We start from the raw sequence: 13,960 nt of genomic DNA, 5'->3' as shown, positions 1-13,960 counted from the left end.
CCTGTCAGATTCAGGCTTAACTCTACCCTTTTTCTTTCTTTAAACGGAATTTTCAACCACGAGGCTTGAGAATACTGACAATGGACCAACAGCAACCTAAATGTGCAACACTTTCACGGTCAAGGAGCTAAAACACCAGGAACAGGAGCCGATGTCAAATGATCTCTCTAATCGGCGCAAGTATGCATCCGTTAGCCACAACCTGAAACCACATGGACTGGATGGAGAGTGCACTTGGACCTCTGGTGACAGGAATGCACTGACACCCTGCTGCCATAGTCTCAACTGAGCTGATACTGTGTTAAACCAGAAGTTAATGTAACATCTGCAATAATACATAGCCCAAAAAGTGCTCCACAAATTAGTTAGTTAGTTATTATTATAAATAAGATTTATATCCTTAAGCAAGATACTGAAACAAGCTGATACCATAAAATCTCCCTGATTTCTACGTATATAAGCGCTGTATGAACATGTGATTGGCTGAAAAGACTGGAAAACAGATATATGCATAGTCCTAATCCTAATCCATCTATTCAGAATAAAAATGATAACTGTGCATATTCTAACAATGGAGAAACTCTAGATGTCCTGACTTGGACTAGTGATTGGTGATCGAGCACTGACAGAAGTGCAGTTTTCATGTGGTCTATAAACATTTTTTCAGTTAAATCCCCATTCATTTCAAGTTGGCACATTTTTTCACCAGTGTCAGTATTTCGAAAACCACAGAAAGCTGCAGTGTTCACTTTTAGGCACATGCGAAACTGAAACACACAAAGATGAGAGTATATGCACACAAACTCTGCACTCACAGACCAGGCTGTTGGCACAGAGTTTTATAAATAATGGAGCTATTGAGGCGTGGAGACAGGAGAGCTCTCATAAGCTCACGGCTCCCAGGACACACAACACAACAGGACAGTGCTGAACAGGAGAATCAACTCCCACATATACCCCTGCAGTATGTTAACACACACACACACACTTAGGAATGGACAAAAGCCCAAATGCAAGCCTTGATGGGCACAGAACCTGCCATCCTCTGCCACAACACACTGTTTCAGCAGCGCACAAAGAGATGTTGTAGAGTTTGAATGGCCAGGGCGGCTTCTACAGCTCTGGACAACTAAAAAACTATCAACTCTCAACGTGACAGAAGTTGTTATATCTGGAAAAATGTATATTAAGGTGTGTTTGTTTGTGCGAGGTCAGAAAAAGAAGGCGAGGCTGTGTGCGTTTTAACGGTTCCGCACTGAGGTGCAAAGATGATGCAGTAATTTAAAGAAAAGGACGTCAGTGCTCTTGTCAGCTGCAGCGCGGTGACACACAAAACAGAAACACTCACGCACAATGTACGTCACAGTCTCCGGGAGTGACAAGGGCAGCAGTGAAGCCCTACACTCCTGTCTGCTGCTATAAAAGGAGCGAGCGTCCCATTGTTCCTTGGAGTCTCCCCGAGCTCTGTGTGTGTGTGTGTGTGTGTGTGTGTGTGTGTGTGTGTGTGTGTGTGTGTGTGTGTGTGTCTGTATGTGTGTGTGTGTGTCCTCTAAATCATCATGAGTTTAAGAGGCCATTGATGTTCCTCGGCTCATCCCAGAGTCTAAGCAGATCACTCGCACACAGACACACACAGGTTTGTGAAGCTTAGGATTGTGCATTGACTTTAATTTATTGTGGACTGCCTAGATAAAAACCCTGTCCTTAACCCTAACCATTACCAATTTGTACCTAACCACGATCCACATCTTACCCCTAAACTAAACCAGGAGCTCTAGTGAGTTTATCCTCATCAGGACTGAACTACTGGTCCTGACAAGGTCAGTGTTTAAGGCCCTTAAGAAGTAACACAAATTAGTGCACACATTTGCAATATATTCATGAGTGCAATAATCCTCACATAAACTGCTGTACCTCAACACTTAGATCAGCAAGCAAGCGCGCACACACACACACACACACACACACACATCCAAGAATACACAAACTCCATAATGCATCTTAATAAAAAGCCATTGGACCCGCTGACACTTGCATTCAGTTCAGCATCAATAGACACAGAGCGGGGCATGCCAAGAGGGAGTGGATAAAAAATAAAGAGAAAGACAGAGAGAGACCGATTCCGGTGGGGAGGGGGGCATACAAAGCGTTCCGCCTGCAGGGTGAGTCGGTCTTTTCAGAGTGAGGTTAGAGTGCAACACTGCAGTACAGCCTGCAATAATGAGGGAATGTGTATCAGTAGTTTAACCTGTAGCCCTCCACTACCACAGGTTAGAGAGAAGAAGGGAGATAAGAAGGCGCTGAGGGCCTGATGGGAATGACCCGTCAGAGAGAGAGATACAGGAGGAGGAGAGGAGAGACAGGGAGGGTTGGAAAAAGCCATAAAGAACAGTGCTTTGAGGAATTATTGGAGGGTGATGAGGGCACTTTGGATTTAAAAAGAAGGAAGCAAGGAAAGTTAAATAGGGAGAGAGAGTCGGAGACAAGGGCATTAAGAGAGTGGGAGAAGAGTAGGGGAAACCAAACAAATAGTAGAAAGAAAAGTGGGAAAGCATGAGACAATGAGAAGGAGAAAGAAACTGTGGAGTAATAGAAAAAAGGTGCATGAAGCATCCCTCCATCCTGCACCTTCTGATAAAAGAGCTGCTACAGAAAGTAAGACAGGGAGACATCGGAAGGGAAGGAAAGAGAGGATGGAGAGGAAGAGAAAGTAAAAGGGTACAGCAGGAAAAAAAAGCGGGAGGGAGGACAAAGAATCAGAGCAGGAGGGAGGGAGGACATTGTACAGTACCACTTCAGCTCTGCAGCTTGCCTGCATGCATACAGTCCCACGGAAGGAGAGAATGTAAAGGAGGGAGGGATGGAGAAGGAAACAAGCCAGGCGAGAGGTGATGGAGAGAAAGGAGCCAATTGTTTTGCCTGCAGGGAGAAAAGAGTTTCCCTGGCCTGCGACCAACAAGTCTGAGCCTCCCTGCGATGGAGAAATGAAAGTAAGGGAGGGAGGGATGGATCGAGGGATGAAGAGGAAGAATGAAGGGAGGGAGGGCTCGCAGCAAGAAGAATGGGGGGGGGGGGGAGCTGACAGGATGAAGAAATAATTCCATGAGAATTTGAGGTGAAGAACAATTAAACTTCATCACCCAGCACCTAAGGCAAAGTCCTAACATGTTTCTGCCCTGCTGGTCTGATTAAGGGGCATTTTTGATGCATCTCAATATAAAATTGCAGAGCATTTCTGACTCTGAGACTATTTGTGAGACTAACTGTTAACTGGCTAATTGGCTATGGCGATGTGTTTTCCTTTGCCTTACATCATTTCCCCCAGAAGTAATAGCAGAAACGGGCAAACCCACAAGCGGATATGACACAATTTAAGGTTGAGCAAAATGAGGTTGAATAACATTGTGGATTTGAACATTGTTTGAGATTCCTTTTAGACGTCTTGCTGAACAATTGTTACATATTTTGTCTTTAAATATTTCATTTTCAATCAGCTGTTAGGGTTAGAGCCAGGTTACAACAAGCAGAGACAGAGAAACAGAAGGGAGGGTGAGATGGGTAATTGAATCACCTTCTGATTCCTTTTTACATCCTTTTTGGATCCATTTACACTTTTATCAAATTATGTAATTTAAATACTAAGAGATGTCATGAGAACTGGAACTGAAAACATGAGATTCACACATGAGTTCCACGCCAAAAACCTTTTTTGATTCTTATAATTCATGGCTATTTGGGTTTACTTCCATACGTTTCTAAATGTGATGAGTATAATAAAACATGATTGTATAATATACTGTGTATCAAAATGTAAAGGGCCTAATGTGAGCTATGAACAGTATTCATCACAATGTCAAGACTGATCAGACACATATTTTGAAAACATTTGTTACACATTCATCTCAGTTTTAAGAATTTTTTACTGTCAAGGTTTGGAGTTACAACTAGTTTACTGTTGAGGAAAGTGCTGGTGTTCAGCATGTAATTGTGATGGTTAAGACTGGAAGGAAGAAAGCGTCCAGGGAATAAATGTGAGGCTGTTCTCCACCTTAACTCTTAAAGTATCGTGGAATTTTGATTCGTCTGTGATGAAAAAAAAAACTGCTCAGATCGCTGGCCTGATTTCCTGATTTCCCCCAAAAACTTGAAAACAGAAACTTTTGATGTCCAGAGAAGAGCAAGAGAGAAAAGTAGGGGATACTGGGAAGTGTGGCTGCACCTTAACACACTGCAGAGGGTTACTGACAAATCCGAGATAGGAACAGCAGTATAAAACGTAAGTAGAGCTGAGGCGCATCAAGCGAAGTGTGACTTCTAAAGCAAATGCAGCTGTGACAGTAATATCTGTTCGAAGCATGTGAGGGTTTTGCTTTTGCCCAGAAGAATTAGCTGATAGACGAAGAAGCAAATGCTTATCGGGACAGACCACCAACCGAGAGAGAAGTGAAAGTAAGTACAGGGTCCTATTCTATATCATGAATGTTAATATAGAACTCATAACTGTATTTATCATGTGAGGCAGAGCACAAGACTGAAGGTGAAAGTTGGAAACAAGCCTTTAAAGTGGTTTACACAGGAGAACATGAAGGTAAAAGCTTAGTCATATGAAGGTTCAGAAAAGAGCTCAAAAATAATCTCAATATCCACCGTAATGCAGCCTATAGATGTATGGACTTTTTTCAGTGGAGGGTCTTATGACAAAGCTATGGAGTAAATGAAGGTCACACACAGACACACACGTGCACACAGACACACACACACACACACACACACAAACACACACACACACTCACATACAAAGAAAAGTGACACAACTAGAAGTGACTACAAGCCTTAATGGGATTTAAGGTAGAAAAAAGCAAAGTGAGAAAGGGAAAGCAGAGACTCGGCTCGGAAGGAACTGGAGAGGCTACAGCTCTCTGCTGGTTACTGGTATCCAGCCATCTGGCCCAGCATCCTGAATGGAAAGTTTCCCAGCCTGCAAACCCATGGCTATAGCATTTGTTCTGTTTGGCTGAAATAATTTCAGTGGTCAAAGTCTGAATGGGGAAAAATGGAAGACGTGGAGTCAACCAGACTCATACTGCGCTGATGTCCACAGTCCAAACGTTTCATCTGGATATCTCTTTGTCTGAACTTTATGTCAGTTCTGCCTGCACCGAGTGGAGAGAGGTGATTGAGCTAATATTATTGTGGACATCTTGATATATTACAAAGAAGAAACATAATACAATCCTATTGGAGACCTGCCTCACAGTGGTCATGCAGCCTAAACCTCTTGTCTGCTGTAGTAGCCATGGGAAGAGACAATGAAGGAGCCACTAAGGCGATGTCAGCCTGCTGGTATCTGGTAGACGGCCATTTGGCCGCGTTAAATGCAGAAGCCGCGGTAAGTCAGGACCTTACAGAGCTGCCTCTGGTCTCCTGACTGGAGCTGCTCCAAACAGCTCTGTGAGAGGAGACAACTCACTCTGCAGTACGGAAGCAACAGAGGCAATTCAAACCGGTTCTCTGAGGAAGGAGCCCACATGTCATCGGCATGATTTGTAAAACGATACGTGGGTTTGTAATGGAACTGCGCCGCAATGTGAGCTCAACAGAATCAACTTTACAGCTAAGCAGAAGTTATTATTTCATGGTCGTGTGATTCTGATTTCCAGCCACATCAGAATCATCTTTTTTTTGCACACTCATGCAAGCAAGTTATTTAAGTGTGTACCACAGAAAAAAGTTTTTTAGCACAATTTCAAGTAAGGATGAACTCACCTCTCCATCCGTTTCCAGGGGAACAGAATCCCTAAAGAGTTTAGAACATTCCAGGTCGGGATCAGCATCCACCTGAGCCCAAAGTGCCTCCAACAGCACTGACCGTTCCCATAGTTACAGTCCTGCTTATTGCTCTTCAAACTCTCAGTTTTTCCATTGCAATGAAAAAGAAAACAAAACGTCCTTACGAGGCAATTCCTCTTGATTTCTCACTCACATTAGAGAGTGCTTCACACACACCTACACACACTCACAGAGCTCTATGTGCTTGCAAAAGAGCCATTCTCAAGCTTGAGCATGTCTGAATACAATGTGAATGAACCAAGAAGTTCATCTGGCATCAGGTGGAAATAACTCATTTTGAAGCTTCAACTCCATAAAAAAGTAACGAAGAACGAGACAAAGTTCGAGGCAGGTGGAAGTCACTGCAAAACTGGAAAAAAAGTGGTAATTCCGTTGGTGGCGATGGTGCCTGGAGGGCAGAAAAAGAGCAGCAGCGGAGTCACAGTTGGGTGCAAAAGAGTCCAGTGAGACTTTTAAAGTGAGAGAAAGTCCAAAAGGCAGCCGGAGTGTAAGTTAAACGGCAGCGCAGTGAGATCTCAGTATTCCCCTGACTGCAGTCAACCCCACTGATGAACAGCTCCACTCCAGCTCCACTTAGAAAAACACACAACCCTGTGCACACACATAAAAACTCCTCTCAACACGCACATGCGAAGAGTTCGCACACACACAGTTTTCACTGGAGCCGAGCAGAGAAGTGCTCAGAGGGCGAGCAGGCAGGAATAATGGACTTAATTCAAGAGGGGAGAGAGAAAGAGAGAGAGAGAGGGAGGGGTCGAAGGGAGGAGGGAAAGGTGGGAGGTAAGAGGAGGGGAGTGGAAATGGGCAGGGACATGTACTGTGCTGTTCTCAGTGTGTCTATGTGCTACTGTGTTGGTACCTGTGTACATTCTTTGTTTTTATAATCCATGATTGTGATCAGTGACTTTATTTAACCTCTCTTAAGACAATGAACGCTTGAGACTTGTGATGTAGCCTCGAGTCAGTTTTATCAGACTGTGGGTTATCATGGGAGAAATGTTGTGAAATTCAAAACAGTCCGTCCTGGGTCACACTTTCATTTACTGTACACACAATGCAGCTGATGAAGGGTTTTGGAAACTAAAGACAGTCTTCTCAATCACAATTCATGAACTTCTTCTTTCAATGTGATTCCTGCCATGACCCATGTGATGCAGAACCAACTGGCCAATGTGAATTTCAATAAAAAGAAACAGCGTCTTTACATTCTGCATTTGAATTTTATATTGGAAATCAAAACACCATCTACTGGGAATAAGCCTCCTCCATGTTAGTGGATGGGACATGGACCAAACTACTATCTGATGCTATAAAAACTTGGTACAACATCATGATTGACAGCTACTTGGGCCTATACATCGTTAGGACCTCGCCTCCGCGGCTGAATGCCCAGAATACTTTATTATGTGGACCCATCTCAGACAGTGCAACATGTGATGAAGCAGGACACTGTTGTTTGCACAATGTGTAGATGCCTCAAGACTCATGACTCGCCTCAAACAAACAGAAAAATATTGTTGTCATAGAAAATCATGATGCATGAAGATAACAGAGTAGTTTGGATAAAATCTACACTACAAACACAAACAGAGAGGGATACAAGTGCAAAGAGAGAGAGATCTTCAGATACAGGAGATGAGCTCTATGCTGGTGTGGATGACATTACGCCTGATGAGCTTCTGTACATCCAGTAACAGGGTAATTGGAATTCAATTATACTATATGAGGGTTTACATAATCCTCTTATCACAGTTGAAGTGTGGGTCAGCTTTTATGACAAGATGAAGTGTAGGAAAACTACCGGGAGAAAAGTTTCTAATGAAAGTAACATGAAGACAAGATCTTGTTGGATGGACCAAAAGACTTTGGGTTTCACACCCTCGCCCCAGTAGACTAGAAAGCTGGTAACAAAAAGTTTGATTTTCTCTTATTTTCTTTCGGAGAAAATTTGCTTTGGTTTGCATCAGTACAGTCTCAGTGCAGCTGAGTTTTCCTTTGATGACCAGTTTTCACGAGGGTAAAAGTATCAAAGAGTCTATTCAACTTGTAAAACAGCTCCTGCAGCATTAAACGCTCCTACCGCTGTCCACTGATACAGCATGCTCAAGTTCCAGACACTGGCTTCACAGAACAATAAAATATCCTCGAGGAGCTCTAGAGCTGTGAGGAGGATGTGGTTTGTCTCACTACGGCGTCGAACTTGCACGCTGTCAACATGGTCCATACCCTGCACTGACCGTGTGGATGTGGCAGGCAAATGTAAACCTGGTCCATCACACACTTGGGCCTTAATAAACTAAACTATAAAATGTGTCCTTAATAAATCACATAGTGCAACACTTATTATTCTGCGTGTGCGCGTGTGTCTCTGCCCATCTTTTTTTCCCAGTTGCAGGTTTCCTTTAATCCTCATTCCAATGGCAGGTGCGGCACTGCGCCTGGCAACTGACACACTCACACACACACACACACACACAAACACACACACCCACCCACACAAACACACACACACACAGCCCCCCCCCACACACACACACACCTAGGGGCCCACTCTTACTGGGTATGGAGAGGTCATGGGTCTCACATAAGGGGTGGACTGTGAATGTATTTTTGTGAGCGTGTGTGTTGTGTCCAAGTATGCCTGCATGTTTAAACACAATGCACACTTGCCTTCAATCACTTAAACACGTTCATGCACATGAGCATGTGCACAATGAATCTTGTGGGTGTGTGGGAGTTTGTGCTGTATGTTTTCATCCCGTTGGCCGCCCTCCTGCTGACCTGTCTGTCATAAAGCAGTCTGATGTCTCTACAGGCTGCAGTGTGAGCACTGTGATCCCGACAAAGGCTTTTGTCTTAGCTGAAGCCTCGGTGCTATTGAAGCAGATGAGGGCTCGGCCTTCTAATAGCATCTTTGTGAATCTTTGTTTTATTGGAAGTCGATGAACCGAAATGATCTTTAGATTGTGCTGAGACCTCATTCAGACCAGCGTCTCCCACGAAGGGATCTCCCACTGTGGTCTTTTTTGTCTATTTATGAATGAATTTAGATACATGAATATATATTTTTTAACTCACTCGAGTTACTTTGTAGCCTACAACAAGTCGTCTATAACATGAGTCAAGTTATCCAACAATATTTAAAAGACAAATCAAGAATTTCTACTGTGCTTTGTATGGTGTTCTGTATTGTTCTGAATGATGTGAAGAGTCAGTCTGAACCGATATTTGTTGCAGAAGGGTTTGGACATTGGGAATTGATACTGCACAAAGACAGCTTTCTCTCTCTCTCCAACACCATTGGTGACCGTTCAAACATCCATAAAGCTGTTAAGGTCTGTGGGAGGTGGGCCGGATTCAGTATAAACTAAATAGATATGACTTTGTGACCTCCCCCACACTCACCATGACGGATCAGCTCCAAGAATTGATCATCTGGAGATAATGTCTAAAGATATATTCACCCCAAGCTTGGTAACTATGCATCCATCCTCCCTGGTAAAAACAAAAAACATATATAGTCTAATACCTAAAGAGAAACATTCTATAACAGGTGACTCTGCAAAGTGTGTGGACTGGATTGGGTTTATTACCGTGTTCAGTGATCCCTGATTTCACAAAATGATACTATTGTTTTTATCATGTGTTTTATGTTGTGCAACCAGATGAGCAGTATTGCTCACATGACTGGACTACTTGTATATCAATGCTAACTGTATTGGTGGTTGATAAGATGATTAAGTTAAACACTGAATATGTTATTGTATAATGCTAAGTATGTATGTATATTACACAATGTCATACACCTTGACCACACATGGTCTCACACGATTTCAACTGTCTAACCAAAACCCAACTGTATATTTAATTCCGGTAACGTGTCTCTATAGCACTTAAAATTCCAGGGGACCTACTGTCCTGCTTTGTTATTATCTAATCAGCAGCAACAGTAAGACTAACGTGAGGGTGAATCCACAGTGGCAGCTGACAAGAAACTCGTCTACGTTCACTGAACAGAAATATTTATTCAACAGAAAGCTGGCTTCTTACGCTAGGAGCCAGATCTTTCTTAAGTATTTACAATGAGTCATTGCAACTTCCAAAGCATATTGCACTCATATTTACATAGCCTTGAATCAATTTTGAAGGTAGCCTGAAACAAAACACCCACAATACAAGAACAATACAAGTGCTTCAGTGTTGGAAGGTCATGCGTCATTGAAATCAATGGGAGTTTGTTAACTTTTAACACTGAGCCTAAGAACACAACTGCTGAGGAAGCAAAGTATTATGGTTGGAAGAGAATCACTCAGCGAAATATCTAACTCACATTGTAATATTAACAACCGAAGATGTGTTTTGGATTGTGGCCATGATGCTCACCAGCCTCAGGCTTGAGTTCCTACTCTCTGGTGTAGAAGAGCACAGTGGAGCTGTGTCTGGTTTTGGGAGAGACCTCTTTGAAAGACCCTCACCAGTGAATGTGTTTGTAACTAGGTGAGGGAAAATTTCCTTCAGAAGATGATGGACTACATATAATTCAACATAATTTGATCCTGGGTGCTGCTCCTAACGTCGGAGTCAAGAGTCAACATGACATCACGTTTGGGTTTGGCTTATGAAGACTTTGAATGTGTTTAATGTATCGTGGCAAACCTGGGCGTTCGTTCCTCACAGGTGACGTCATGAGTGAATGACCCATTCAGGGGACATCACACATTTTGGTAATCACTGCTGTTGCCCTTTATCCTCGACCAAATTGTCTTAGTTACTCTTTAAATCCAGCTGCACAGCTGAGAAGACAACATGTGTCTACATTACATATACTATATTCCACTAAGTGGTGTTACAAAGCGACCCAACATAAAACTAATCAATCATGCAAACCTATGCTCTTAACTGGTCTGTAGTTGGAGATAGCCCACTGAACATGGCACAAGGACAGTGACCACATGGCAGCGCCTGGGAAGCAGATGTGAGAGGGGAGCAAGGCCCTTGCTCAGGGGCACTTAGACTGGGAGAGGAGTGTCCATTTGTCCGTCCTTTTGGACTTTAACAGTTCCATTGTCTGGTCCATCCTCCGATCCAGCTATAATGTTTACCAGTCCCTGGCCCTGAACCAGTGACCTTCCAGTCCGATGTCCCTCTTCTCCAACCACTAGTCCACAGCCGCTCCCTTTGTTGCTCATAATGATAATAAATCCTCCCGAACGAATGCAGTCAGGCAGATTCTTCAAAAGCTCAGTAAGGGCAATGAATAAAGTTTGCGTGTCTTTGCAGCTGGACAACCGGTGCAGTAAAGTGAGTGTGATACTGAGGTGGGGAGACACCTGCCAACATAACATGTGTTGCATTGTGAACATTTGCTTAGCAGATGCAGAAATCTCTGGGCCTGGATGCCAGGGCTGTAAAATTAGCAGCATGAATAACACTGAGAGAACGCTGAACCTTTATTTCTTTCCCTGTGTGTTGTGGGGGGTGTTACATACTGACCCAACACAAAACAAATACCAGTACTAAGTGGATCATTAGCATCCTTACAACTATGGAGCAATTTATACCAGCATTAACACTATACTTATCTTCAGTGTGCGTGTGTGTGTTTGTAAGTGCGTGCAGGGAATTTTAATAGAAACCACAGCAATGCAGCAGGAACTGAAAACAAACTATTATGTTTGGCTGAGGTTAAACAGAGAAAAGCCATTCGGGTGGTTTTGTTGGGCTTTCTGCATGAAGTGACAACAGTAATGTGATGCTGCATCTGTGCAGCTGGGAATTCAATAAAAAAAACTGAAAGTGGGAAATGAGGGATGAAGGGTAGAACTGAAAGAAAGAATTTAATGAAGGAATGACGGAGAACAAATGAGAGAAAAGAAAAAAGGAGAGAAAACTAAAGACACCACATGGAAACATTAAGTACTCTTTGTATTCAGGCTGGCTATCCATATCCAGTTGTGCTTTATGTGTCCTGACAGGTCGTCCATGACACGGTCCCCTGACCTCCTGACACCACAGGGATTATGGGGCCTCAGTGGAGAGTGACAGGAGTGGAAAAGAGAGAGAGTTACAGTTGGAGGGGGGGAGCGAGAGAGAAGGGTTTTTGCTTGGGAATCCTTGGGGCTCAGAAACCTGTAATCCTCCCTGTTTCCCTTTGATGTGATCACACCCAACTGAAAGGATGGAGGATGCAGGGGCTGTTGGGTTAGCGTGTCAGGAGGGCAGGGTGGGTGGGGGGGACCGACTGTATAGTGCCAGGAGGCTCAGAGGCGGGACACACAATCCCACACACTCTCACAGGCATGCAGTCCCACACCATCTGGCTCCGAGGGTCGGCGGGTGGATAAGACCACCTTCAAATATGAGCACGGCTTTAGTGACACATTTCCACACACACACACACACACACACCTTAGACCAGGTTCTGAAGGTCACTCAGTGGATTACTGCACCTTGCATGACCGCGGCTTTGTCTTTCACGCACACACACACACTCACACACACACCAACTTGCAATAAGAAGTATTTCCCAGTGGAATGCACATTGCTCCACCAGTTCCCACCACTATTAACTCTAGATGGCTGCTCACCAGTTGATGAAAGCAAGTTTGTTCTAGCGGTGGATAAGAAAGCAATATATCAGCAATGTCAGAATTTTCCTTATTTTCGTGATTTGTACACACAGTGTTTTACTTTGATGGCTGTGTGTCTCAATTCTTACCTTCACTGCGCGTTGGTTGGTTTGTCTGTTTGTTTGTGTCAAAGTAAGTTTATACCAAATAAGATCAGGGGGTGGATCCAGGAATTTCTGTTCACTTTCTCGATCGTTTTTTAAATATTTTTTTATCAGGTATATTTAAGGTACTGATACCAAGTATAGTATAGTATAGTAAGTATAGTATAGCGGACACCCAAGAGTTTGTGAATGCACATATTGTGGAAAGTTAGCAAGTTTGAATTGGTTAATGTTTATACATGTCTGTTTTGGTATGTAAAATTTAATGGAGCTTGATTGAATTTAAGGATACTGTTGGGCATGGACGGAGGTACATGCTGGGCCCAGGAGTGACATATATTGACAAAGTTGTTGGTTTGTCTTAAGCAATGATAATACGCAACAAAATCTTTACATGGTGGAAATCAGACTAAAGAATCCAATTTACAGGCATGAACTGGTTTCGAGCCAAAAGGGCTGCACCTAACCCTATAATTCTGAGCTTCACTTTAATCTGTGCTGTTGGTTCTGTGCTGCCACTCTGAGAGACTTTCAGCAAAGATCACAGTGAGGACGATGAAAGACAGAAACCAGGGAAAACACCTACTAAAAGATAGAAGCTCTAAACATCAGCCTGCACAGACAGAAACTCAGATTTACAGGTTCTAGAGGCCCACACGTAATGTTTTCACACCTGTATATTTTAAGTCCAGTTTTAATAGAATCAGCCTCATTTACTGACTTTATTTTCTGATTTGTTTTGGCAGGTAATCGCACTGTTATTAAGACAGACAATTAATATATATTCAATTTGAATAAATTAAGACTGTTTAAAGCGAGGGTATTGGTGCACTTCCAAGAAAACGCATTTAGTTTTCGGCCTTTATGGAACTATAATTAAGAAATCCCTCAGTTATATTTCCATAAAGGATTAATAATTATAATAATAATAGTATAATTAATTATTATTGTGAATGATACTTCTTTGTGAGCCCTTTGTGCAACCACAGCACAAGTGCAAATAACAATGTGCCACTATGGGGGTTAAAGTAACTGAATTCTTACTTCATGGGGACATTTGTAAGTTAAGTATTATAATAAGGATTTAAGCAACTCAGTGTTAACTAGGTGATGAAGAATATCAGTCAGCAGCTCCTCGACCTGTATTAGTATCTGTGTTGACTCCTCATCTTTAGTTACACTGTGCTAGCTAGAACATAAAATGGATTCAATTATATAAAATGAGAAAACCAAATCTACAAATCCAAACTGTCTTGAAACTTTTGGATATGTAAACATTTGGATTAAAAATACTTGGATTGGGAGACATTTTTGCTGAAAAGCACACAGATACAGCACATAGAGTTGCACGTGCACACACACACACAGACACACACA

General features: G+C 42.8%; 1 protein-coding gene across 2 annotated transcripts in view; it reads right to left on the bottom strand.

Moving 5' to 3' along the window:
- Positions 1 to 13,960, bottom strand: part of sema3b (sema domain, immunoglobulin domain (Ig), short basic domain, secreted, (semaphorin) 3B) — a 76,373-nt gene that overhangs the window by 28,881 nt on the left and 33,532 nt on the right. The window contains exon 1 of one of the 2 annotated variants that reach the window (XM_062392051.1): positions 5,767 to 6,521. The exons of the other annotated variant lie outside the window; for it this stretch is intronic. The gene's annotated coding sequence lies outside the window, so the exon portion shown is untranslated. Of the gene's footprint in view, positions 1 to 5,766; positions 6,522 to 13,960 lie in introns of those variants that run through there. 2 annotated transcript variants of the gene reach the window in all.

Source organism: Platichthys flesus, chromosome 7 (assembly GCF_949316205.1).
Source record: "Platichthys flesus chromosome 7, fPlaFle2.1, whole genome shotgun sequence".
Taxonomy (NCBI): domain Eukaryota; kingdom Metazoa; phylum Chordata; class Actinopteri; order Pleuronectiformes; family Pleuronectidae; genus Platichthys; species Platichthys flesus.
This window is presented reverse-complemented; position numbering and strand designations above follow the sequence as displayed.